The sequence below is a fragment of the Rhea pennata genome, chromosome Z (genome assembly GCF_028389875.1).
Source record: "Rhea pennata isolate bPtePen1 chromosome Z, bPtePen1.pri, whole genome shotgun sequence".
NCBI lineage: Eukaryota > Metazoa > Chordata > Aves > Rheiformes > Rheidae > Rhea > Rhea pennata.
In genome coordinates, this window is record NC_084702.1 from 78,762,867 (window position 1) to 78,788,417 (window position 25,551).

Here is a 25,551-nt window from a genome sequence, read left to right on the forward strand (position 1 = left end):
GTATAAATGCATAATCCTTTATTTGAACATTAACCCTCTGGAACTGCAGTGTATGTCCATCCCACAAGTTGGTCTTTAAAATCTTGGGTATATCCTATATTGCTCCAGAGAGCTGAGATCCTCCTTCAGTGCAGGTTGGGGATAAACCACCTTGGGGGAACCTGGAGCAACCCTAATGTTTAGCTGCCCTTGCAGCAGATACCCAACTTCCATTAGAAGAGGCAGCTGGCAAAATATTTTCCATAAAGGCTTAGAGTTCCAGGAACTTACTTCCTCTCTTTTGATTAAAAAGTGGAATTTGCTGACTTTCAGGGCCTGCTGCAAAATGTGTATGGTTGCAAGGGGTTGGCAGTAAGCATCAGACGCCTTTCCGTGGGAAGGAGTCCGCGTGCTAAGTAAGCAACCAGCTGAGCTCCTGTGGAAAGGGTGATTTTAAATCTACTAAGTTAATTTAATTGTGCAAATTGTGTATTTAATTGGATAAATTGCCTGTTTAATTATATGAGGGCATCTAGAGTCCTGCATAGGAACTGTGCTTGGGGTTAAACTTGAAAGTAAGTGAGGAATCAGAGAGGCAATTGCACATGCAGCTTTTCTCTGTGTGCACATTCTTATGCTATGGCTTAGGCTGCAAAGTCAAGACAGTCTAAGACCGGGAGCTTGCAGGGTTAATATTATTTAACTGGAAAAGAGTAGCCAATGTTTTCTTCAAGAATAAGCTGAAAACTGTGTGTCTGAGTTCTGATGCCTCACTGGGGCTTAATTTTTCGGGGCAGTCTTGCAGAGAGCTGCCCAGTAACTGTCAGCTTTCATCCCAGAATCACAGAACTGTCACTTCTTGAATCACTAACAGCTTTCAAAAAGCCACGATATAGTTAACTCTGGTTTGGTTTTCCTGAATTTGACTGAGTAACTGAAAAACAGCTGAAAAAAGTTTGCTCCGATGTTCAAGAAATATTCTTCTGTGGGCAGAGACTAGGCAGGGCAAGCTGGTCCCCATTGCGAATTTCCCCCTGGGCTTAGAGCAAAACTCTGTTTTTCAGTTTATTGTGTCATTCCTATAATTTGGATGGTTATGATGTACGACTTGATCACAAGTCTCTGTCTGGTTTCACTCGCTTTCATGTTACCATCCTTGAGGGTTTTACAGTTTCTTTGATTTAAGTCTAACAGTCTCATGGGGATAAATAAGGCCAAATGCCAAAAATGGAGGGCATTTGAGTAGTCCCACCAGAATAAGCTTGCTAAGGTGCTATTATGCTGCTATTGTGAAGTGGTGATGGCAAGCCAGGAAAGAAATGAGACAGGTCTGGTACTGGCGATCAATCATGCGTCTGTGGCTTGTGGTTAGTCAGTGGCAAATTCCATTTCCACTCCTCTTTTGGGCGCCTTTCTTTTTCCCTGTACCCAATTTAAAACAATTTTGTCTTGTGATTTAGGGAAAAAAAGAAAAAACTTGTTTCAGCTGGGTTGCACCCCTGCAATCACAGAAATACGATTAAAAGCAAGTTTCATTCTGTCTGTGTTGCAAGCCCGGGCTGGATTAGATTCATCAGAGCACTGCGCTGTGGTACCCAAGTCTTGAGTGCTTCAGAAATTGCAACATGGATTGGACCTTAGTCTTCCCCTCTGTCTCACCCTGCTCGAAATGGATCTTTTTTTTTGCCATCTGAAGACAGTATGTCATTGAGCTGAAGGGGGAGAAGCAGGCAGAACAGTGGGATCTCCTGTCTCATGTTCTGAGCAAGCTGAAATCCAGCAGGACCATCATGACTGGTTCCCCCCTGACTTGCAACATGCAGACGTGGTGCTTCACCCACAGATACCCGCACCCAAGCCAGCGATGGTCTCATATGTAGTTGGCATCAGGTGGGTGTCCTCATCCCTGTGAGGCCAGCTGTTGCCATAGTGTGTGCACAACCTGACACATGGGCCTTCGCAGGCATTGGGTCTCTGTCTTGGCCAGCCACGTGTTGTAGAGGTAGTGCAGATGATGAAGGCTTCGTGGCAGTGAGGACCTGCTGTCCAGGTGAGGCTCACACAGTGCTGCAGCAGATTACAAAACTGCTAAGAAACCCACAAAATACAGACTTCCTCAAGCCGTGCTGACACATGTCATGCCAGCGGCTCGACTCATGTAAACACAAACTCTTTTCAGTTGTCCCGTGTGACAGGACAAGAGGCAATGGGCAGAAATTGAAGCACAGGAAGTTCCGCCTGAACGTGAGGGGGAATTTCTTCCCTGTGAGAGTGACGGAGCACTGGCACAGGTTGCCCAGAGAGGTGGTGGAGTCTCCTTCTCTGGAGATCTTCAAGGCCCGCCTGGATGCAACCCTGTCTACCATGCTCTAGGTGACCCTACTGAGCGGGGATGTTGGACTACATGATCTCCAGAGGTCCCTTCCAACCTTACTGATTCTGTGATTCTATGAAGCGTGGGCGATTGCACGTAAGCACCTTTTTTACCAGCTGGGAAACCAGCCCGTTTTACAGCAGTAAGGATTACACTAGATGGATTTGTTTTTCTTCTCACTCCGTTCAGATTACCATGATAAACTGCCAGCAGCCAGATCTTTTGGAGATCATTCCCAACCCAAATGCCTGCCTTTCACTGGGAAGAGCCTTCTGGATACCTGAGATAGATTGTCAGTGGGTGTCCGACAGGTTTCATAATAGCAGTCTATCCAAGTCTGCTTGGATAGCTGTGACTCCACTTTTCTGTGTACTAGCCGCGCTCCACCACTCCGTGACTGTGCGGAAGACTCTCCTGCTCTCTGCCTCAGTTTCCTTCTTTAAAACAGAGATTGTGCTGCTGGAGGGACCAACATGTGCAGTCCTGCCCAAGTCCTTTATAGACACAGACATCCTCGGTAGTGCTGTCTGTCAAGATGTAGAAAGAAAAGCATTTTTACCACAAAAAGTTAAGAACCCTGGGCAGAGGGAGCTGGAGCAAAACAGGTTCTTTTAAACAGTTATTCACATCAAAAGGCACAGTCCCATCCCCCAGACCTCAGCCGGGAGACTCCAGCTACCTCCCACACCATCTGGTTTGATAGATGGCACTAAATCTAAGCAGCCCAGCAGCTCAGGATCCCAACGGCTTCATAACGCATTTGGGAATGGAGCGGGAACTTGGGCTGCCGGTCGCTCCAGTGCCACTTGAGATGCCCCAGGAGAACACTCACTCTTTACAATTGATTTCCAGCAGTAAGCGAGATCTCAAAATTGTTATTTTATGTGAAATACACAGCAGAGTGGGAATAGGGGGGAAAAAGGAGTCTCGCCGACTGAAACTGTTTTGCAGTTTAAATGCCAGATTGTATTGGAACACAAACTAGTTGCAAAGCTGTTCGCGCTTTATTGCAGTGCTATTATCTTAATATCCCAGGCATTGTGTTAGTGGAGAAAGGATTCATTTCATAGCTGGTGGAGCTGCACAGGTGGTATAAATATCCCTCTGCCGTAGGACCAGCAGAGGAGAGATTTTATTGCTAGTGAAACAGTTGGGAGTTACAGGCTTTTGTTTTAGACATTGTCTGGATGTGGAAAGACAAAATTGCAAAACCAAGCCCAGGGTGCTCTGCCAGAACCATCGACATCCAGCTTGAGAAAGTTAGCTGATTAGCTGAGAAAAATGTTTCGTGCCCGTTCTGCCATTGTTTTTATGTGAGCGAAACTTTAAGAGTGCTGTAAAACACCGGGCAGCTCCTCGCCCCTGCGCTGAAGCAGGGTCTCTGGGGTGCGCTGAGGCCTGTCGTATATTAGGCGGGATTTGCCCCAGGACATACGAGCTGTGCTGCTAAAGCCAGAAATAAAATCAAGGAGCTAAGAGCCCTGCAGATGAGGCCTAGGAGGCCTGGGATGGTATTTGAGAAGCAAGTGTAAATGCCTGAATGGAATGGAAGAAGAGCCAGTTTCTTAGAAAAGGGTTAGTAACAGCACAGTCAGTGGCCGAGGGGTGGGAGCAGGGTTAAAATGCAACAAGCTTGCTCAAAAAACAGTGATTTTCTTGATTTGTTTGTTAAAAACAGCTGTGGCCCAAAAGCCTGGCACAAATGCTTCTGGTTTTCATTATACAAGTTTTTTCCTGAATTATGCAGTTTTCTCCTGAAAGAGGTGAACACAGCACTGACTAGTACCATGGACACCATAAGCAGATGTTGCATGTTCACCCCTCGCCCTTGGAGTGCACCCAAGATGGTGGACCTCACCAGCTCTCCTTCTCCATGACCCATCTCCTTGGCGCAAGGATAATATGTCCGGCACGCCTGCAAGGCGCTAGCTGGAAGTTCCCGTGCCATGTGGATGAATGCCTCTAGGAAGATCATAGTCCAGCTTGCAGATATGTAGGAAGGTCCAAAACTAACCTCTGAACAAGTTCAATCAATCTGCAGATTCACCCTGCCTTGCCCGATAGGTTATATTTAGCCTTCAGGTTACTGGTAATTTTTATAATATACCCGTCATAAAAAAACTGATAAAGCAAATTTGTATCTGAAAGTCTGCCTGCTTTGTTTCAGGCAGTCTTCTAAAAGACTGGTTACTGGTTCTCCTCACAAGCTGTAACGTTTTCCACCCTGGTCTGCTGCACAGTTGTTAAGCTCAGAAGAAGCTAAGTCTTGGACTAGTGAAGCACCTTTTGTTTCTCATGTAAAATGACATTCATGTTCTGCCATGTTATAAATAGTTCAAGTCACCACTTTGTTCCTGTCACCTTTCCTCTGGAAAAGGTATCACCAGGTTGCATTTGAATTCATCTCACATAGCATTAGATTTCTACCTTTCACTCCCTGCATTGGCAGTTGAGGGGGAAGCAAACCCTTCCAGGCCCTGAGTCATTTGGCATAATTCAGAAGTCTCCTTCCCGAGGACGTGAGCTGTGCTCTGCAGCTGCCTCTTTCTGCCCAACGCCTGCGGTTGTGGTAGCACCTGGTAGCACCCTACCCAGGTACAGAGGTACAGGCAGGTTCTGGATATTAGCATCTACGGTCACGTGGACAGTTCCTGCCTGTCGCATCAGTAACTGGGCACCACAGCTGTCAAAAGCTTGTTATCAGTAAAGCTTCTGATAACTGTCGTGTTTCTTCATAGGACAAATCTGTTTCTTTCAAAAATGGCTGGTGTTCCAAAGTACTTGATAGAGCATTGGAAATTTGTGGACAGTCCATCCTTTGCTGAAGCTTGTCCTGTCTTCCCAAAGAAAGATAAAAGTTGGGATGAAAAATCAAACCTTTTCCCCTTGCCTTCAACTCAGTTTCTTTACCTCCTCCCCACTTGTTTTCTAACAGAAGAAGAAAAAGTTTTCAAAATTACCTGGGATTTTTTTCTGTTAGACCTTTATTTTTAAGTTTTCAAACTCAAGCCTCAGAAGCGCTGTTTTAATGCCCTTGTTCATGCACATGCAACCATATTTCTCTCCTTGCTCCTGGGAGCAGATTAAAGGTGACATTAAAACAGGCATTGAATTTCCCATTTAAAGAACGGTCAGTGTGGGTCTGTTTGGCAGATTTTCTATAACACAGATCAGCGTTAGAGCACATCTGGTTCAGGGTTTAATTGTGTGAGGTTTTGTAAAGGAGATGACAAGGTCCTTGTTGCAACGGGCTTATAATCAAGGAAGCAGAGCAGGGAGAGATATCACTCTCTCCAACTCACGCTGCAGAAATCTCCATGCCCTGTGTTTTCTCTGTAGGTTTGGATGCACAAGGGGTAACTATTCACCTTCTTTATATAATGATGCTGAGGAAGGGCATCGCTGCTTAATGGGATCATGGAAAAAGCACAGTAGAGAAAAGTATTTTCATAATTGTAAGTGTGAGCAAGGGTTGGATACCAAACACTTGTCTGCTCTCTGCTGCCACACAAGACCCAGCTTACTTAGATACCACGACAGGGAATTTGATTTAACCTCCCAGAGGCCACTGCCACTATGGAAGGAGGGGTTATCCCAGGGTGGCAGCAGTACCTCTCATGCCCTTTCCTCTCACAAGTAGCCAAGAGAAAAGAAACAGTGCAGGAGAAGCACGGTGGATCCATTTCTCAGGTGCTGTCCTCTAACTGAGCTCTCTCTGCTAGCTGAGCGCAAACCATGGTGTCCCTGTGGAGCTGCGCTATGAGTTTGGCACACTGCTTTTCAAAAAAATTCCTGAAAACACCACTTGTTAAATATCTGCTGAAAGGCTGCAGGTCAACTTGTTGCTGCATGCGATTTCTCAGGTTTCCGTGTCATCCCAGGATGGTGCATTCTGAGGTGTTGTCTGAGTCCCTGGTGGGTTTTAGGGCCATCAGAGCAGCAAGTTCTGTATGTCCCCAGCCACGCTGGCTGGGACCAAGCTAGGCCATTGGAGAAGGACTTTCACCCATGCTGCTGTTGAGATCCTTCTCCTGTCAGATGTGGATTTAGGAGATGCATTTTTGCATTCTAAAGCCTTGTGTGGGGATAAGGAGATGGAGCAGAAAACTGCCTGATTCCTTCCAATTCTTACGTGAAGTAAAGAAGTGGGACGAAGAGGTTCTTGTGGTTTCCCTGCCTCTTCTCAGCATGCCCCAAATACTTACTGCTTTTGATAACAGGATTACTAATATGTCCCCAAATTTTCTCTTGTGCTGTCCCAGTTTGCTTCCTACCGTTAACTTGGCTTTACACTTAAATGATCAGGAAAAAACAGTCTGGATTATTTTTTTCCATGTTGTTTTTGTTTTTAATTAGATTCAGAGCTGGGGGAGGCAGAAATATCCTTCTTCCCTGGAGAGCCCCAGGTGGCTGTCAGGGACAGTTTCCTCTTCCTGAGACTCGAGAGTTGTGTAAGCGCCGCTGGCTTGTTCTGCTCATGCGAATAGGGTGAATAAAGCAGGGCAGTTTCCACATTTGAAGGTCCCATCATGCCTCTCCTGCTCTCTTGCAGCAGCCCAGTGTGGCCCAAGGCAGCCAGCAACCGCGGGCTTGGGGCCAGGCAGAGGCCGTCCAAGGTCTGCCAAGGAGCGTAGGCAAGCTGTGATATATTTCTTTTCCCATTATATTTTACTTTACGGACCCTCGGGGACACTCAGCCACCTTCGGTAATTAGTTCCACTGATTAAGCTGCTTTTCCTCTTGTGGCAAAGTCCCTTTGTGAAGAATTTTCAATAGACACCCGGCTCAGGACACTGTTCCTGTACAATTTCCTTTCAAAACCCCATAAAGGGTATCTTACCACTTTACCCTGTAATAAACATTGCAGGAATCCACTTTACTGACACAATTCTGTAAGGGCAAAGTCTCCGCGTGCTGGCAGCCAGCAACAGGAGGGGGAAGCCAAGGGAGGACGGGTGGAGAGAGGAAGAGGGAAGAGTGGGAGCAGGCAGCAGAGGAGATAAGCTAGGATGGGAGTAGCACAACTGTGTGATGATGGAGCAGGGTGAAGCCTTTGGCAGGGGGATTTGAGATGAGAGATAAAGCAAGAGGCTTTTTTGGATTTGAGAGTGGGGTTTCTTTTGTTTCTTTGCTATCTGTTAATGCAAGGATCCAGGGCCACCTAGGGAAGTTAACAACAAAATAAAAGCACAGAAAAGGAAATGCTTCTTCGCACATCTCTACTTGTTTCGCCTTGCCAACAAAGGCTGGGAGCGGATATGGATGCCCCAGGGGTAAACATCATGGAGGAGGAAGGGCTATTTATGCTGAAGAAGAGTGTCACCACGAAAACCCACTGGATGAAACCTGACCATTCACTTGTACAGGCTGGAAATCGGAAGGTCTAGCTTGATTACTGTCAAGGAAATAAAAGAAGGAAGGAATTGGAGTGGTTTGGCCCTCTGTGGATGGTTTTCTGTGCAGAGCCAAGGGACTGCACTCAGTGACACAAGGCCCTTCCAGACCCCTCTTCTTGTTCATAGTTACTCCCATACATTGCCCTCACGGGAGGCTACCAGATAGATACAGCTGAGAACGTATGGAGAGCTGACAGTGTTTCAGACCGGTTAGCACGTTTACTGCTGCTTGGGCAAGGCAGTGACGGACTAGGACTGAGATGGTGTCAGGGGGGTCAAGAAAGTGTCCTTTTCTACTCATCCAGCCTGCTGGCCAGACATGTTGGCATTGCACAGTCCTTGCTGCTCTTCCTTTCAGGCATCAAGTGGAAGCTCCTGCCAAGGGTCACCAAACTAAAAGCTGGTTCCCAGGAGAAGGGAACTGAGAACAAAGAGTCCAGATGAGGATCCTTATTGAAGGAGCATTTCTGGAACACTGAATGATCAAAAAGCCACCTTGTGATGACCCATGGGTATCTGGCTGCGAGTGCCTCATTCTGGGAGTGGAGTGGCCAGTGCTGTACAACTGTACTGCTCCAGGACTGGCATCGACTGGAAAGCACTGCAGCTTCTCTTGAATGCAAATCTAACCTCGCAAGCCCCACAGGCCTTAGGCAGCCCTATACCATGTCTTCTTATCTTTTCAGTGGCCCTGCACTGAGCTGGTGAACATCCAGCAGGGCTTGGTAAAGCCATCTCAGTTCCTCTTGGCTCCAAAGCTGAAGTTCAGCAGCATTTATATCCAGCGTCAATTCTGGACAGACTCTTCTGATAGCTACTTGCATGCCCCAGCACTTTCCCCAAAGCAGTGTGTGTAGGGTTTTGCCATTACTAAAGCGGTCCATTTAAAACACCAGTAATAGTAAGGTGCAGCAGCTGGTATTTAGCATTTATCGGAGAGTTTGTTTTGACTGTCACCTGTGTCTTAATCTGTGACACAGTGATGGGGTGAGTAGGGGTTTTCCACCCAGCTGCTCTGTTTGTGCCGTTTTGATCAGGACTAAGCCTTTATGTAATGAAGAGGTCAGCGCAAATGCGCCCAGCCATGAGTCACCTATAAAGGCAGATGGTGTGGCTGGAAGCCTGCTGACAAAACACAGCACGAAAGGAGATGCTGTATTTACAGCTACTTTCCTGACACTAACAACAGTTGACAGAATTTGGTCTTTCATGCGATGCAAGGAAAATGTACTTCTGTGAATTCTGGAGCACTCTGTGAACACGGGTTCTTTAGATAATGGCAGAGTTGCCAGAAGACTAATGCAAAGATGAAAAAAATCCTTTGAGAGTTCAACAGGACGTATTCTGCATGAGCAGTACTTTGGGACGTGTGTGTCCACCACTGTTCTTTGTATCTGCTTCATTGTCCCTGTATGGTTAGCTAAAGGAGTAGTACAGAAGGGGTTAAAAGTTATTCATCTAAGCAAATTTAATCCTTTCCTTTTATTATTCCCTTTTCTTTAATGCCAGGAGTCAGTGGCAGGAGAAAGCTGGGTGCATTTCCCAGCTGCAGGGTTGCCACCTCTCTGCTGAGAGCAGCTTTGTTGTTACATAAAGTCTGCACAACACAGGGCTCGTTCTTCAAATTTTTTTATACTCTTGGTGACTGAAGTGACTCCTGTTCTGCAAACTAAATTTAAGTAGAATTGCCAGGCTGCCAGTGGTCTTTATGGCATCAGGACACTTTTGCAGGTTGTTTTTTCTCCATCTGTGCAGCTGACTGAAAGACTTATGTACCAATGTCAAAACATTTTATTGTTATGAAACCTCAATAGAAAAAGAATGGCCTGCTGGATAAGCTCAGAGTTTTAGGATGTTACTTCATAGAAGGTAAAATAATTGTTCCAGAAAAACATCTAGGAGAAATTTTTGCAGTGTGTATGTCTGAGGTGGAGGGACAGCCGATTTCCTCAAAACTCAGTATTTGTTTGGTACCCCCTTTCTGTGTGACAGCAGGGGCTGTGCCGGAGGACCACGTCTTTGTTAACCCTGACAGTTCTTCCCTCTCTTCTTTTCTACCCCTGCCTGTTCTCGTGAGAGTTGTTTTCCAGGCAGAAGGGAAGGGACGTCCACCGCAGCTGCACAGCTAGGATGTGTGTTAGCGAAGCACTGGGCAGGACATGAGACACTTCAGTTCTCACTTTTACCAGTGACTGCTGGGGTTCAGTTGCAATATCACAAGTGTCTAGTGCTTTTATAAATGCCAGAGAATAACACCTGCATGCAGCTAGTAGACACTGGATCCATATGAAGCCTGCAGCAAGATGGAGTAGAGGCCAGGCAAGATGCCTTAGAGAGTCTGCAGTGATGCAGACAGCTGTATCCCACCATATGTGTCTATAGTTAAGATGACTGTCTGGGAACTGGGTGCTTAAGTTCCCATTAGAGTCAGTGTAGATTTGGTCTGCACAGTCAGTGGAATCCGGAGGATGGTTCATCTTATCCTGAAGCAGGCATTTGGCCAGGTGACTCTCCAGCCTCCACTGCCCATACGGATTGGGCTTTCACTGATTGTAGTGGGAGTTCAGATACCTCATATTTAGTCACTGACATTGCAGATACCTAAAATTAGGCATTTTGAACCCACTCTGTGTGTGAAGCTGTGGAAGCTCCCTCTTCTGTGCCTCTATTTTCCCCTGCATTAAATGATGTTTTCTCTGGCCATTGTAAGCTCTTGGGGGAGCCAATGTTCTGCCCTCTAGGCACGTATGTACAGGGCCTGAGGATCTCCACAATGGTACTCTGGTAAAGGTCTTGTACAAGACTGAATTTTGTTATCAGCCCTACAGGAATGCACTGAGAGGAGGGAGAATTCTTCTCCTGGGCCCAGGAGTGGGGATTTCCAAAGGTTGCATTCACAGATGCTAAGGGAACTCTGAGAGATATTTCGACTCCTAAATAAGAAAAATGAGTCTGGCCGTCTTGCAAGAGCAGGTTTATTTCACTTTCCTGTATTGACCAGAACCAAGGAAATCTGAAAAACAAAGAAATTTGGAAGGAGCTGAGCCCACACACCTCACATGAGAGGAAGCATTGGGACAGGGATTTGTTTCTGTGCTCTCTTCAAAAAGAATAAAGACTTCAGACTGGACATCTCAACTCAGGGTAGAGAAATCTCTTCTCAGCTACCTGAAACATGATGTGCAAGATTTTCCACCGGGTCGTTTTCATGATCGCAAAGAGCAAGTTTCCTCTGCTTTTTTGGCACTCCGGTGAAGCTTTGGGGACAGCAGTCTCCACTTCATACCTTGCCTGCCGTATATATTTCTGTTGCCTGAAGAAAATATATCTGCACATAGAAGATGCATGTGGCTGATGAAATTTCTCACCTACTTTTACATCACAGCCTCCCTGCTCTCTCACTCACCCATCTCCATCCTGGCTCATTGACTTCTGTCTAGCTTTACTGGTAAAAACAAGCCCTCTTTACACCATCAACTGTCCTTCTCCAGCTAGGTCTACCAGCCCAGCCAGCTGGGCAGTGCTGATGGGCAGAAGTTGATACCACTTGCTGACTTTTCAGCAGCCTGGATGAAATGTAGTTGGCTTTTTCATACTTAGTTCTTTTTAAATAGGTGCTGGCAGAGCAAACTGCTGGTACCACAGGTGGAAGAGCCCTGAGCCACTGAGATGCATGGCCTGCTCCCCTGAAAGCTGCGACTCATTGTCACCTCTAGTTGGTCAGATTTCAATTAACAATTAGCACTTTTTTCTAGAGGTTTTCTTTTCCACAAATGGGGAGTTCTGAACCTGTCTTCCTGTGCTCTGTGTTTTTTCCAAGGGGGCTTTTAGTAAGACATGTGTAAACAGCTTGGTAGCAGGATCTGCCATGAGGACTCCCCTTTCCCTGGAGAATGCCTGCACCAGCAGGAAGGGACTCAGCTACCTTCTCGGTCACTTTCTGCAGGCACATTATATTTTTGACTACAGAATGAGCCAAATTCAAGAGTCTTCCCCAGCCTGAGCCTTTCTTTTAGCCAGGTGCCATGAGACTCTGCAGATATTAGACTGAGTTTCTTCATGACAAGGAGGGACCGAGATGCAGATCTCCTTCTTCCTGAGCAGTGTTTTTAATTACTAAATTTATTTTCCTAAAATGGCTGCAGGGCCACTCAATGCTTTTTGGGAGGGGAGCAGCTAAGGAGAGCTGATGTGATTGCTGTGTCTGGTGGTGAGCTCGGTGCGCAAGGACCATTCCTACTGGATTGTGACTGCTGGGATCTTGGGGAGAGGCTACTGAATTCAGGAATCTGGCAAGTCCTAAGGCAGGAGATGACTGAATTTAGAATCTGGGTCATGGTGGCATCTCAGGACATGCATTAGAGTGAAATTTTTGGCACATATGTTTTGGACAAAGCATGTAGGCCCTCCAAACCCATGGGATCAGACAGGATTTTGTGAATTGCTCTGTTGGGTGTAGGATCCTCAGTTCTAGGAAGCTGTGTTGGGGATGTATGCATATTCCCTTGGAATGGGTCCTAAATATTAATAGAAACAAATATATATGCATAGGTGTCTGTGTCATTTGCACTTGAAATCATGGAAGAGTTAGGAATAGATTGAAACTGGAGTGGCTTATAGTCCTGCATGTGAATTTTAAAACCATTTTCTAGCTTATGTTTAACGGAAAATGTTATTTTATTTTATGTGAGAATCTACTGTTATGCATTCCTTATGATCTGGTTCTGAGTTCACATACGTCATCCTCTTATCCACTATTTCATGAAATCCCTTGGTTAAAAAATAATGTTTTTTCTTCTTGTTTGCCTTCCTTATCTCTCAGTCTCTGCTGAAAGGCGCATGTGTAACTGGGTTATTTTAGCATTTTAGCATTATCTTGTGAAGTGTTTTCTCGGCTGGACTTTACCAAAGAAAAGCTTGTTTCAGCAAGCACCATATTGGCAGTCAGGAGGCTAAGGCTGCAGTGAGACATGTCCTCTCTCAGATGGGTAATGTTTTGCATTGGAAAAATTAATCAGATTAGTAAGAAAAGCCTAAACATCTTTTATGAGTGTGCCATGCAAGTTATTTATTTCAAAACTCTTTACAATAAGCTGACGGAAAGGTCCGTATTCCTGCAATTTTCCTGCTGTCTTTAAAGTTGCACTATTTCAAGAGCTGCTCCCATACCGTTCTATTCATGGCCCAGCACTAGAGCTCATTTCGCAAATAAAAATAGTAATAGGAATGTCACTCACCATAGATTTTAAGATTGCAAGTTATTTTGGGTGAATGTGAAGGTGAACATGTTTTACAGCTGACATTAACATGTCATTTTTAATGCTATGAAATTTTGGAAAAGCCTTGGAAACCCATTCTCAAAGGTCAAAGGGCCAATGTCTCCTGCTGGGAGAGTGAATAGAAATGAGTTCATAATTAAAGTGGGTAGTACTGACACGTTTGCTTTTTCACCATTTTAATTGAGTTTTTCAGAGAGGAAGAGAACTTAAAACAATACAGAAATGTCTTTTGTTCTTTCAGAGCCCTTTATTGAGGTTTGCAGTGAGTGGAGAGGATGTTTATTAAAGAAAGCAACAATATCGAGACATTATTTCAGTGCAGAATTTCTGTTCGTAGCTGGAACAAAATGCAGTTTTTTAGATCAACTGCATACTTTCTGAAAACTAACCTCAAGCACAATGTTTTGCAGCGTTTTTATTGAACTCAACAAAAGGTGTTAAAAGAGAAAGAAGAGAGAGGAAGGAAAGGAATTAAAGAGGTTGCAACACCCTTTTACTTCTTAGTAGCATATTGAATCAAATTTTGTTAAGCTTAACCAAAAAGTCTGTATTCAAGTACTTGCCTGCTATAATAGTGAGTAACAGTACTAGGATCTCGCTAGTGTGAAGGTGCAAATAACTATAGTAAAAGACTTCTAAACTACTGAAAGACACTGGCTGCAGAGATGCTGTTAAAATAACAGTTGCTGTCCTGTTTGAGGCTTAGAAACATTGAGCCCTGGTGAAGAACAGGCCACGTCTTCAGCAGCAATTGCATCAAAGCTACGTTTTGGAAACGCGTGCCAGGCATGGGTCAAGCCGTGCTGGCTGGAGCTTGATGTCCCGGAGGGCAAAACGAAGAGCTCCTTCTTGAAGTGTTTCTTCTTCAGGATGAGAATTGTTGAGGATTAAGTGTTCATACTTAAGATACTACTAAGTAAGTAGTGGACACGCTGGGCGTATAGATCTCGGGAAGCACGGGTGGCGCGGAGGCTGCGCACAACGCGCGGCCTGGCAGAGCAGCCCTTGCGGTCGCAGATGAATATTGTATCAGCTGAAGTGTTAGTTACAGGCAATTTAGAGAGGGGTCGTTGTTTCTTTCATTTTGATTGTCCGCAACATTGCTGAAGTTATTACACTAAATTAATTTGCTGAACTGCAGGTCCCCCGAGTACAATATCGTTCCGTCGGTTTGCTCCTAAAAGGACTCGGCTAAATGATTGCGTTACTGCGGCTTAATGAATTACCGCACATGAGTTGGGCCGTGGTAATTGCCCGCGTGTGCACGCTCCTAGCTGGCTTCTAATGCATAGTGCATTAAGCTTAGCCTGCCTTGCTGAGGTCTGCCATAACTTGCCTTATCTGATGCTTGCTATGAGTGAAACGTGCACTCTGGTGTGCATGAGCAGAGGAGTAGCAATTTATAATTCACAATAAGCTACTCTAATTCAGCAGTGTTTTGTAGCCCTGCTGTGGTCTTGGTGATGCAGACGGTTGCCATGAGCTGAGTGCCAGCCTCCAGGAGGTGGCCCCTTCGCAGGTGACCTCCTGAGAAGCTTCTTTCCCTTCACTAATGGCAGGCGAAGTGTCAGCAGACAAAACAGCAGGTAGGTATCTCGCCAAGGAGGTCACTAAAAGTGAAAGAAGAGCTGGATCTCCTTTGCTTCTTCTCAACCTTCCTCCTTTTGGTGTTATAAGACTTAGCTCTTCAATATGCTGGTGCTGCTGGGCCTACAGAGAACTGGATAGAGTGGGACGTGTCCCATCTCCGCAATGATGGAGTAACCCACTGAGCACTATATTTGCTGTTTAGTTTAAGGGAGTTGGACTCAACAAAGTGGGAGTCAGTATTTAAAACAGGTTTTGCCATTTTGAAAGAGGTTGTTGACAGGAGCTCAGGAATGTCTGAGCTGGGACCTTCTATCACTCAGGGCATCTCTTAGGCAGTTCAGGTCTCCCAGCAGTGCTTGTAAGTTGAAGTTATAATTTACTTATTTTTAAACAACGAAGTCATGGAGTTCTCGGGCAGACTCAGCTATACTGATGTCCTCAGAGCTCTGCTACTGCAACAACATTCACACTGCTGAGAGGGTTTCACTGGTATTTGTCTACCAGGAAAGTCCACTCTGGGTGGAGTGGTGCAGGTGGCGATTGGGTAAGGTCAGCTGGAGGAGATGTCATGAGAGAGCAAGAGAGCTGACCCCCAAGAACGATGTGGCTGCTGTGCTTCTGGGCAGGCCACAGGGCTTCATTTTGCAGTCAGGGGTGAAACAGGGAGAGGCTGTTTTTTGTTCGCACACCTCGAAGTGTTTTTTGGCAAAGGGCTGGCATCAGCATCCCTAGTTTAGGTGTGAGGAAACTGAGGCGAAAAGGAGTGAAGTGATGGTGACTGCACAGTTCACCCAGCTCAGTCCTTGTGGTGAACCCGTGGCCTCCGCATTCCTACTCTTGTGCACTAATCCCTTCACCCATGAGACTATGCTTAAAGGCTGCTGTTTTAGTGTCATGTAGTGCAAAATATAAACGTCTACGTGCTACTATTTCAGCCTGTCAGAATTGAGGGAAGGAAATATAGCAGCAGGTTCCTCTCCACTAGGAAACCGATCTGTTATTGAAATGGTTTTCTCTTTGGTGGAGTGTTTCCGGCGCAGCTCCTCAACACTGAAAATGGTTTTCTCCATCTACGTGTTGTTTTTCAACGTGAGTTTATGGCGGGCATTGTCAGTAAAATGAATAAGTAGTTATTTTCTTTCTCATGCTTTTAATCCTTTAATATAAATGTGCAGCAACTTGTGAATCAGGAACCATTTTCTGGTGGATTCATCCCCGCTTTTCTCAGACATTTGATGGGGTTAAATCTTGTGGTCGTCACTCGGGAAGGTATATGACTCAGTGCAATGTGAATTTACGGTAGTGTAAGGGGATATGGTTTACATAAAACTTCAGCTGCCATAGGATGGATGCAAAATCCTATGCATCCATACAGATGATGCCTCTGCTTTTCCACACAGTGAAAGCAAAGCAGGGGATCCCTAGCAGCAGGTTGGACCCTTTCATGGGAAGCCACTTATAATTATCTTCAAGAGTTTTTTTGTCACTGAGTTCCTCTCAAAGATTATTTGACAATTTTGTATCCTAGCCAGGATGGGCCCTAAATCAAGGCTGTTCTCAGGTTCCCTCTATGCCCTTCTCTCATGTAGGGCTGGAAGAAGTTGAGGCCAAAAAAAGTATTTGGGATCGTGAGCTCTCACCCTCCTGACCACCCCTTGGGGTAAATTCAATGTGGACAGAGCCCCAGAATGTAGATTTGTACCTGGAGGAGGTGGAAACCCTGGTTCATGTTGTGTTCCTGAGAAGGGAACTAAGGATTCCCATCAAACTGACAAGAATGATGCCTTCTCCAGGCTATTCCAGCTAATGGCAAGATGGACAAGGCGTCACATAGTGAAATGGATTTTATTAATGCAATGCGAGATTTTCGTATCAGCCTCTAGGATTGTAGAAAATCTGTTATAGGTATTTACATCCTACTCAAAGCACCCTATAAAGCTGCTTCCCCATTCTTTAGCAGAGCATTTCCAACCCTTTCCTTCTCCTTGCAAGTCAGAGTGGGGACTTTGGCCCCAGAGACCTGGGAACAGCAATGTGCAGGATCTCCGCAGTGCCTCCTGGAATGGTTCTATGTGAAGAAGCTGCCAGCTCAAGTTGTTTGGGCTCTTGTTGCAGAAACAATATTTCTGTCTGACCCCAGTTAGCAACTGATGTTTGCAAAATAAAGAAGTCAAGGCACTGGAAATACTTTCCATTCCCACTCTTGTCTCAGCCTAAAATATTAGTATTAAAAATATTGCATCTATTATATGCAACTAATATCTCTACTGGCACATAAATCACCCAGGGATTTTTCATCTCTGTATTAAAAAAAAAAAAAAAAAAAAAAAAAAAAAGTTAACTATGCTCTATTTTTGGATATTTGTTAACTGTTTTGATTCCTTGTATTTCTACTGAAGTCTCAGCAGTCTGTCTCCAAGGGACCATCTGTGGGAAAGATAGTCCTTAGACTGATTAGGAAGGTGCCAAGGTCATTAACAAGCATGAAGGCATTGAATATCTACTCTGTCTCTGATAATGTCTTTCTTTGGCCTGACATCCTCCAGGGCAGGAGTGGGCAATAGGCTTCTTTCCTTCATTTAAACTGGTCAATTTTAATTCATTTTATTACTTATCACTACAGAGGAAACCCAAAAACAAGAATGACCTCCCACCACAGAAGTTTTGCCTGACATAAATGTCTATGCTGATGTGAACTAATTTACTCCAATTCAATCCTGGCTTGATGATACAGGAGCTTTTGCTCTTTAGAAGTTACCATCCCCTTCTGCTCTTTTCCACTCTTGTTCCTTTTTGGGGGAGACAAAGCTGTTTGTGGTGCCTTGCAGCGCACTGGGGTCAGGCCAGCGATTCTTCAGAAATCTGTCTTTGCTCTCCTCAAGCTTTCTTTTTCTAAGCTTGATCCATTTGCTGATCCACGCATGGCTGAGGGGTTCCTGCAGGACACTGGGCAAGGAAGGCAGTTTGGACAAAGGGGTGCAGATCACTCACTGCCCATTCCGGGTAGCCTCCATGAGCGGTGCCTTTGGGATGCCCAGAACGAAAACCAGGACACGCTTCTCTGATTGTGGCACTGGGATAACACCAACAAAAAAACCTTTAGGCCCCGGGTAGGAAAGTCCATGTGGGACTGTGCAGCTCTTCCCTGCTTTAAGCCTCTCCGTGATGCGATGCATGTCAAAGCAGTGATACACCCTATGTTAGGGGGTTGGGGCAGCAGTGCCGGGATGCCACTGCTCTAGCCACACAGAAGTCCAAATCCTCCCTGCTCCTTGGGTTGGTGTCTTACCAGATCCCTGCATCGGAAGTAATTGCTTGCCATGGACTTTGGATCAGCTCATGTGTCTGGACAGCTGTTAGGAGATCCTGTCAAATCTTGCTTGAGCTTCTGCAGGAAAGACATGTATTTGTTCACTAGAAAGCACTGGTATAAATAGGATATGGAAAAACCAAGGATGTCTCCTTGCTGCGGGTCAAAGAGTCACGGAGATCTAAATGAAAACAGCTGAAGTAAAAGGCAGCAGGTGGGATTTTTATACATACTATTTAAGATGTATCGTGAGGGACAGGACCGTGGAGGGATGATGCGGGGCTGTGTCTGGGAGTCTGTGCATCTTGGCATAGGTTTACATTTTATTATATCTGTTAGAGGATTATCTGATCTTGGGATAACTGATCAGTCTTGGTGTATTTTTAAAGGAAGGAGCCTAGAGTCTGAGATATAAACTCTTTTATTACGATGTAGTAAAAGATGAATCTATATGCATTTAACTCACATTCTTACCAGTAGTCCAGGATCCATGTGCATTTGCACTGAGCAGATTTTTGGGAAACATTACATACTGTGGTTATGTACCTCAGGTTTAAATTATTTCAGCTAAAATGGATGTAGTTGCTTGTTGCTGTGTTCTTCTATGGTTTTTGTGTAATATTGGTGTAATATTTACAGCAAGCTAAGAATCCAAAAACATAGTTCCAAGTAATGTAATTTATGAAGAGAAATTTCTACATGAAATCACTACACTGATTTCTACACCAGTCTGGGCAATCAGCCTTGAAGTCCAGGGGTGGGGGGATGTCTTTCTAGCTGGTTGCTTGGTCTGTGCAATAAAGGCTTCCATCTGGACATCCATGATGATTTGTGGGAGATCCAGCAAAGCATTTAGAAGAGCTGTTTTGGAGCTATCTCGCATGCCATCTGTACTTGGGATATCTTTCCCAAGCTGGTGTTGCAAAACAGCTACTTAAATTCCTCCTGAAGATTCATTTCCATGAAGCTTACAGGAAAAGAGCTGACTCAGGCAGCCCATTCAGCCAGGCTTTCAGCATGCGAGGAGTTTCATTTGACTTCAGCAGAAGACAAGTTTGCTCTTCAGCGTTTTACTGAATCTGTTCCAATGGGCTTAGTGCAGTGCCCTTTCAGCCAACAGCACTGTCTCGGTGCGCTCCAGCCTGCAGACTGTGCGCTCCTCTGCTCCATTTACCAGACTTGTGAGTGGACTGTCCATCAGCATGAAGGGAGCTGTGCTGCGGTTCAGAAGTGTAAAGAGATGCAGCAGAATGGCATGAGGGAGAAATGTGGTTCTTTTTTGTGCTAGGAAAGATTCTTGATCATTGCAGATGCAATCAGCATCTCGTAACACAAAATAACCCATGGTGGACCTGGCTTTGCATCGCAGCCTTACACCAGTTTTGTGAAGAATTTAGCTATCGTGTGAGCCCTTCAGGTGTCTCTGCATGAAGTCCATTAATGCTAGCCTGTTATTTTAAGTTTAGTTACTTTGTAAAGGCCAAACAAAATTACCTCTAGTACACCAAGAAAGGCATGATGTCCAGGCCCAGTGAAGAGTTGTCCACTGCGGGTGTACTCTGAGAAACCAAGGCAATGAAGGGAGTTGTTCACAGACAGGAAACTCATCTCAAGATTTCCTCATGATTTTCCTGTTGGTCAGATTTTTTGACTGTGAGCCCTATCAAAAACATCTCTATCCTCATACCATTGTTTTTGTTGACTGTTCTTGTCCTCTAGAGTTGGTTGCATGTATTCAAAGATGCATACATGTAAGATACAAAATACATGTTATGTCTCTAATGTTCAGTGACAATTTTAGAACCTGATCACCACCATTCTGACTGGTGGATTTTCTACCCTTCCAAAACACTATATCCTTAGAACGAGCTTATGCTCGTTCTAGTGATTGGTATAGTCTTTAACCTTAGTGACAAAAAGACATGAAAGAAGTGTGAATAATTTCATTTTTGTTTTCAGAAGTGAACATGACATCTTGTTCCCTTCTCATCAGAGAAAAATACAAACAAAAATGAAACTGGAGCCAAGTGAAACCAGTTTGAGAGAGGAAGCCAAAGGAAAAACACACAGAAGTCCTATGTTCTTCATGCTTTGAGTTGATAGTTGTTGCTTTCTGTGGGGTTTTGAGGTTTTTGATTAAATTGTGTGGAACCGTCAAGCTTATTTGAATGTTTCCCACTCTCAGTCATAGCAAAGATAGAGAACAGCCATGGCTAGGCTGCAATGCTCTCTATACTGACATGACACTGAGTTATCATCATACACGTACATAAAACATCAGAGTGTCTTTGATGAAAATAGGCTTGGTAAAAAGCACTGCTTGGGAGAAGTCAGGCCTTTAAAATGGAAATTCAGGCTTTTTTCTTCATAAAAATAATGGGAAAATTCCCCATGACCTCTCAGGCTTTATGTTCAGGACCAATTTTAGATGCTGTAAAATTCCATCTAGGTCTTAACTGCTGTCCTTCAGGCTTTCCAGTTTGGGCCACAATGTTCCTTAGGTCTCTAAAACCAGTGCCGAGCAGTTCTGTCTGCAGCAGCAGTGCTGCCTTGCACAAACCGCTCTGGCCGCGCCTGGCCCAGCAGCACCTGCTCAGTGGTGCCAGTCCAGCTATTTGTGGAGCTGCACAACACACAAGATTAGCCAGCTGGTCTGACTGGAACTTGTCTTTATTTTTCCCCTAGTTTTTTTAATTCAGATGAGTTGCCCAGCGTGGCTTACCACACTGCCATGTAGACCGTTGAATTCAAGGCTTTGGACAAGCAGAAGAGGTGGTGACTTCTTTAGACCAGGCCTGAGGCTGAAAGTATTGTCAAGCTCTGCCCTAAACATGAGTTCCTAGAAACATCTTGAACAGGCATGTAAGCAACTACCTGCTGCCCAAAGTCTGGCATAACCCAGCATAGACACCCTGGAGCCCCCAGGCTCGGGGTGGGCTCGAATGGTGTCTCCCTTAGGGATCAGTGAGGAGCAGAACAATTGGCATCTCTCATGGATCAAAGTGAAAGGGTGTAGGGGGAGAGGAGATTGAATATGAGCCCAAAACACCAATCCTGCCAATCCCTGTACATGTGCTAAAATGCCACACGCGCTTCCAGGGATTTGGGCTTTAATCCTGAGGATCGATGCATCCTGGACAAGGGTAATCACAAGGTCTGAGACCGCCGTGTGATCTCCACTGCTGCCAGGGACAGCGGGTGTCCTGGCCCGGGATGGCGCTCCCGGGCAGAGAGGACAGGGCTAGGGACATGGTGACCTGAGTGCAGAGGGGACAGCTTAACTGGCGATTCCCATTCCCGAAAGCCATGTCAGGCCAGCCTCCGAGAGTGTCGTGCTGTGCCTGGTGTCCCTCCCATGCCAGGGATGGGTTCCTGCACGTGTCACACTGGGTGAAATGCTTCATTCAGAAAGACTGGATCCAGAAAAATTGGTTTGTTCAGGAGGATATTTAAGAAGGCTCTGCTTCTTCCTGCCCTTTTGTCATTTCAAGCTAAGTTAATCCAGCCACCTAAATAGAAAAACTATGCAGAAACTATCTTTCACTGTTGGAGTCAGAATCTCTGAGACTTTTAACTGTTTCATTGATGACTCAAATAGTTATATTTAATTTCTATCACTTTCAACAGAAAATCACTGGGGGATTTTCAAAAAGAAGATGGGAGCAAGGAAGGGAAAGAAGTGGCCTTTCATCTGACAGATGAAAGAAAATCCTCCATTCACAACTGCAACAATATTACACACATGCTGTGCTCTTCTAGCCTTGAGAGTGCCACAAATATATGGGATCCTTCTGGGGATGGAAGATCCTGAGGGGCCCCCGTCGGGTTCAGAAGCAACTCTAGCACCAGACTGAAATCGCTAGTATTGGCAATTCCTGATTAATCACAGGCATGTTAATAGCAAAGCTGGTCATGAAATGTTCTCAAGAGGTTGCAATGTATTCCTGGGCCTGTTCCTAGTACAAAGACGACATATTCCTTGTGCAGAAGTAAAGACAAAAACAAGCTTTCTGTGCCATGTGTTCTGTTCTCCGGTTTGAACACCTTTACCTGAATTTCTGTGGAGAACAGTGTATTGTAGAAGCTGTCTAAACGCAGTAGGGCACAGAAGAGCCAGCAAGTGAAGTGCAGTGAGGAATGTTTTCATTCAAACACCAGAAAGATTAACGGGAAGCAGAAGGTTAGACCTTGGGCACGGCACCAGTGTTAAGTCTCAACTTCTTGCCAAAGTGACTGCGAGCAGACATTTATTGCTAACTGCTGCGTGGCCCTGGTCATGCCCCCCAACCGTTAGGCGTTGCACCAAAGCAGGACAAAGCTATTGTCTCTCCCTGCAAGGATCTTGGTGCGTCCAGCAAGGTGTGTCTCATAAGAGAGTTACCTCAGCCTGAGGCAAAGCATGATGTTCTGGCAGCTTTTCCAGAGACAATTCATCCAACATTGCATTTCCAGGGGGATGCCCAGAGCACCCGTTCACAAAACACACTGGTTGCTCCCCATTGTGGGGTGAATTTTCCGGGTGCTTTTGGAGATGGAGCTGCTGATCCCTCCATATTTACAGGAATTGCCTAACCAAATCTCCATGCAACCGCCAGGAGAATGCAAGCCCGCATTGTCCACAGGCTTTCAACATGCCAGACAAATGGTGTGAGCTTTCGGAGGACTTGTCTAGCTGAGGGGATATCAGCAGAGCTGATGGGACAGAGCAACTGTGTTTTAGACTGCAGCTGTGCACGTGTCTGGAGTTATTTTCCCCAGCCTTGTGCTTTCCAGTCCCTTTCCTTAGGAGCAAACGATGTAGTAAAACTTATAGGAATTCCATATTTCTGAGCACGTAGGCTGGTAACCACTGAGACAGCTGTAGTCTTAGATTTGTTTGCATAGGCTCCTCTACCAGAGCAGGCATTTGTCAGATCCAAAGTCTGTTGAAAGGTATCTCATTTTCTTAATTAAAAAAAAAAAAAAAAGAAGAAGAAAAACAGGAGAGAAACGATAGCACAAATGATACCATCCTATTTCCAGCTTGGCAGCCTTGGCTGTCTCCTCTTGCTTTTTAGTATTTTTGCAGTTTCTTTGTAGCTCTGAATGTCTCTTTAGCTTCCACATTGACTGATGGTCAAATTCCTGGTCCCATTGCAGTCAATGGGAGTTTTGTCGGTAGCTTGAGCTGAATCAGAGTTTGACCCTTGAAGTGAAAACAGTTATTCAGCATCAAAGGGAACAGGTAAGAGAGACTGATGTGCTCTCCAGATATCTTCTCCAGATAGCTGAAGAAGTGTGACTGCACTCACTGATTACCTTTCCAAGGTGCCATAAAACCCAGAGATTTTAGATGTTTAGAGTGACCGTAACAAGCTGCTTTGTAGTTGCAGGATTGCTCCTCACACGATAGAAGTGTTTTCTTAAGTGTGGCACAGGAATGAGTGGGGCAACAGCGGCCAGTTTTGGCGTTAACTTTGAGCTGGTTTATCTCAAAAGAAAACCTCTTCTCTGGTACACCTGCTCCCTGGAAGACGCTGTGGAGGGAATATTACTGTTGATGAAGGCACAGAAAGACCATTTTGTGCCTCAAAACACATGCAGTATGGTTTCTCTGGACGGTTGCATTCTGCAGATGCTGGGGCTTTGCACAATGAAAGGGTGAATGCATCATTTTGGATGGATTTTCCCTGGGGCCTGACACTTTGAGGATTTGGTGGGATTTAGTTTTGGTTTTTTTGGAGGTCATCGTCTGCTTGGGAAGAGACTATGCTAAGGAACATACCTATCAGCACAAAACGTTACAACTGGGGAGAAACCGGATTACTTTTCTACCAAGGTTGATCTATCCCCGTACAACCACTGCAGGACGTACATGTGCCCTGAACATGATTCACAAAGCGCAGATGCTGAGGATCCCTTGTCCGGGTTCGTTCCAGTGACACGGTGCTGTCCTGTGCCCTGGGCAAAGCCACGAGTATACAACCTAGTACTCTAATCAGCTCAGTTTTTGCAAAATGCCTTTACTATTCAAACATCAGTGCTACAGAGTGAAAGAAAGGTGGTACCGCTGTACCTCTCTCCTGAGGGTAGTGTGGGATTGATGCATGGACTGTCATAGCCTAAGAAATCACTATTTCTCTGGCATGGCATGGCACTTCGTGGTGGGAAGGGGACAGAATTAAGTGGTGCCCGTGATGGAGGGGGAGTGTGGCTCCAGGACTCCAGCACAGTATCCACGCAAGCTTACTATAAGGAAGAAAGGAGGATATTAGCATATGTCATCTCCCCAGGCTCGGTGGCTGGAGACCCCTGAAAGGTGTGGAAGCACACCAGCGTTAGGGTTGCTTTTCTGCTTTACCTTTTATGGGCTCTTCAGAATATCCCATGGTTCCTGAAGGTCTTCCGATCACGGTTGAAAAGAACTGTCAGATTTCTATCTGACAGAAATGCAATGAGGGTGAGGGGTGTGCCTTTTCCTGCCTTTCACTTGGCCCTTTTCAAAGCCACCTTAGTCTCCTGCTGCTGCTTCCCATGGAGTATGCAGCCCTGTATGGGAAGCAGCACCAGGTAGGGATAGTTTCCCTGGGGCTGAAGCCAAGTTGTTAGCATGGAACAGCAGACGGATGCTGCCAATGGCCACGCACACTGCTGCGTCCCCGACAAGGTGCTGTGTCCTCACCCTAAGTGATGACCAGAAGGGCAAAGAGGAAAGATCTACCAGGAGCTCAGGCACTTCTCAGGAGTGAATTCTGTCCCCTCAGAGATGTTTTTGTGAGACCCTGCACCACTCAGGCCTAGATCTTTAACGACATAAGCTATTCTTGCATTTGGCATTGCAAACCTAAAATCCTGGGTTTGGAAGTGACTTCAGGTTCCCACGGCGCCAGGTTAGCTGAGGGAGTTATCCTGAGTCAACTGAGCCATCGTGGCTGTGTCTGCACTCCAACCCTTGAGCAAACACGAGATTATTTCTGTCAGTTTAATCTGCAGTGAGAGAGCTCTAGAGGCAAACATCTAAACTGTTTTAAAATACAGGTCCTGTGCTCTCTCCTTTGGCTTTTCTTCTATGAGGTAGAGCTTCATTTGCTTCACTGGCATGGTGGGAGAATAACAGCTTAAAACGAGTGTTTGCCTGAATGCTGGATTATCTTCCACACCCGTGCCTGCTGCCAAGTCATGGACATTGCTTCTTGTTTGCCATTTCCCTTCCTTTGCCTTTTTTTTTTTTTGGGGGGGGGGGGATGTGGTTTCCTAACTTGTTTAACTCTTGGTGGTTTCCATCCTGCAGCAGTGACTGTAGAGCTTTAGTTTGTGACTGTGTGCATTCGGCTACCTGCTGCATGGATATTGCCTTTTCCACTCTCCAGTCCATGAGCAGAGGTCCCTTTCCTGTCCCTGTTTTATTGTTAAAGCCCCGAACTGAGTAGTCTTTAATAGACCACTTTTGCTCAAGTGCTTTGATGTTACATTTCTTTCACAGCCGTTAAGCAGAAAATATTTGGTTTATAGTATCATCGTGTCTTTAGAAAAAAATGTCCCTTCAAACAATTTATGGCAGTGGGAACAGGCTAGATTGTTTCCAAGGTCATTTCTGTGATTTCCAGCTATTTGGACCGTTTGAAGAAGAAGAACCATCTCAGG

The 25,551-nt window shown here is 45.4% G+C and overlaps 1 protein-coding gene across 4 annotated transcripts in view; it reads left to right on the plus strand.

Moving 5' to 3' along the window:
- Positions 1-25,551, plus strand: part of CTIF (cap binding complex dependent translation initiation factor) — a 152,630-nt gene that overhangs the window by 62,210 nt on the left and 64,869 nt on the right. The gene's annotated exons all lie outside the window — the stretch shown is intronic.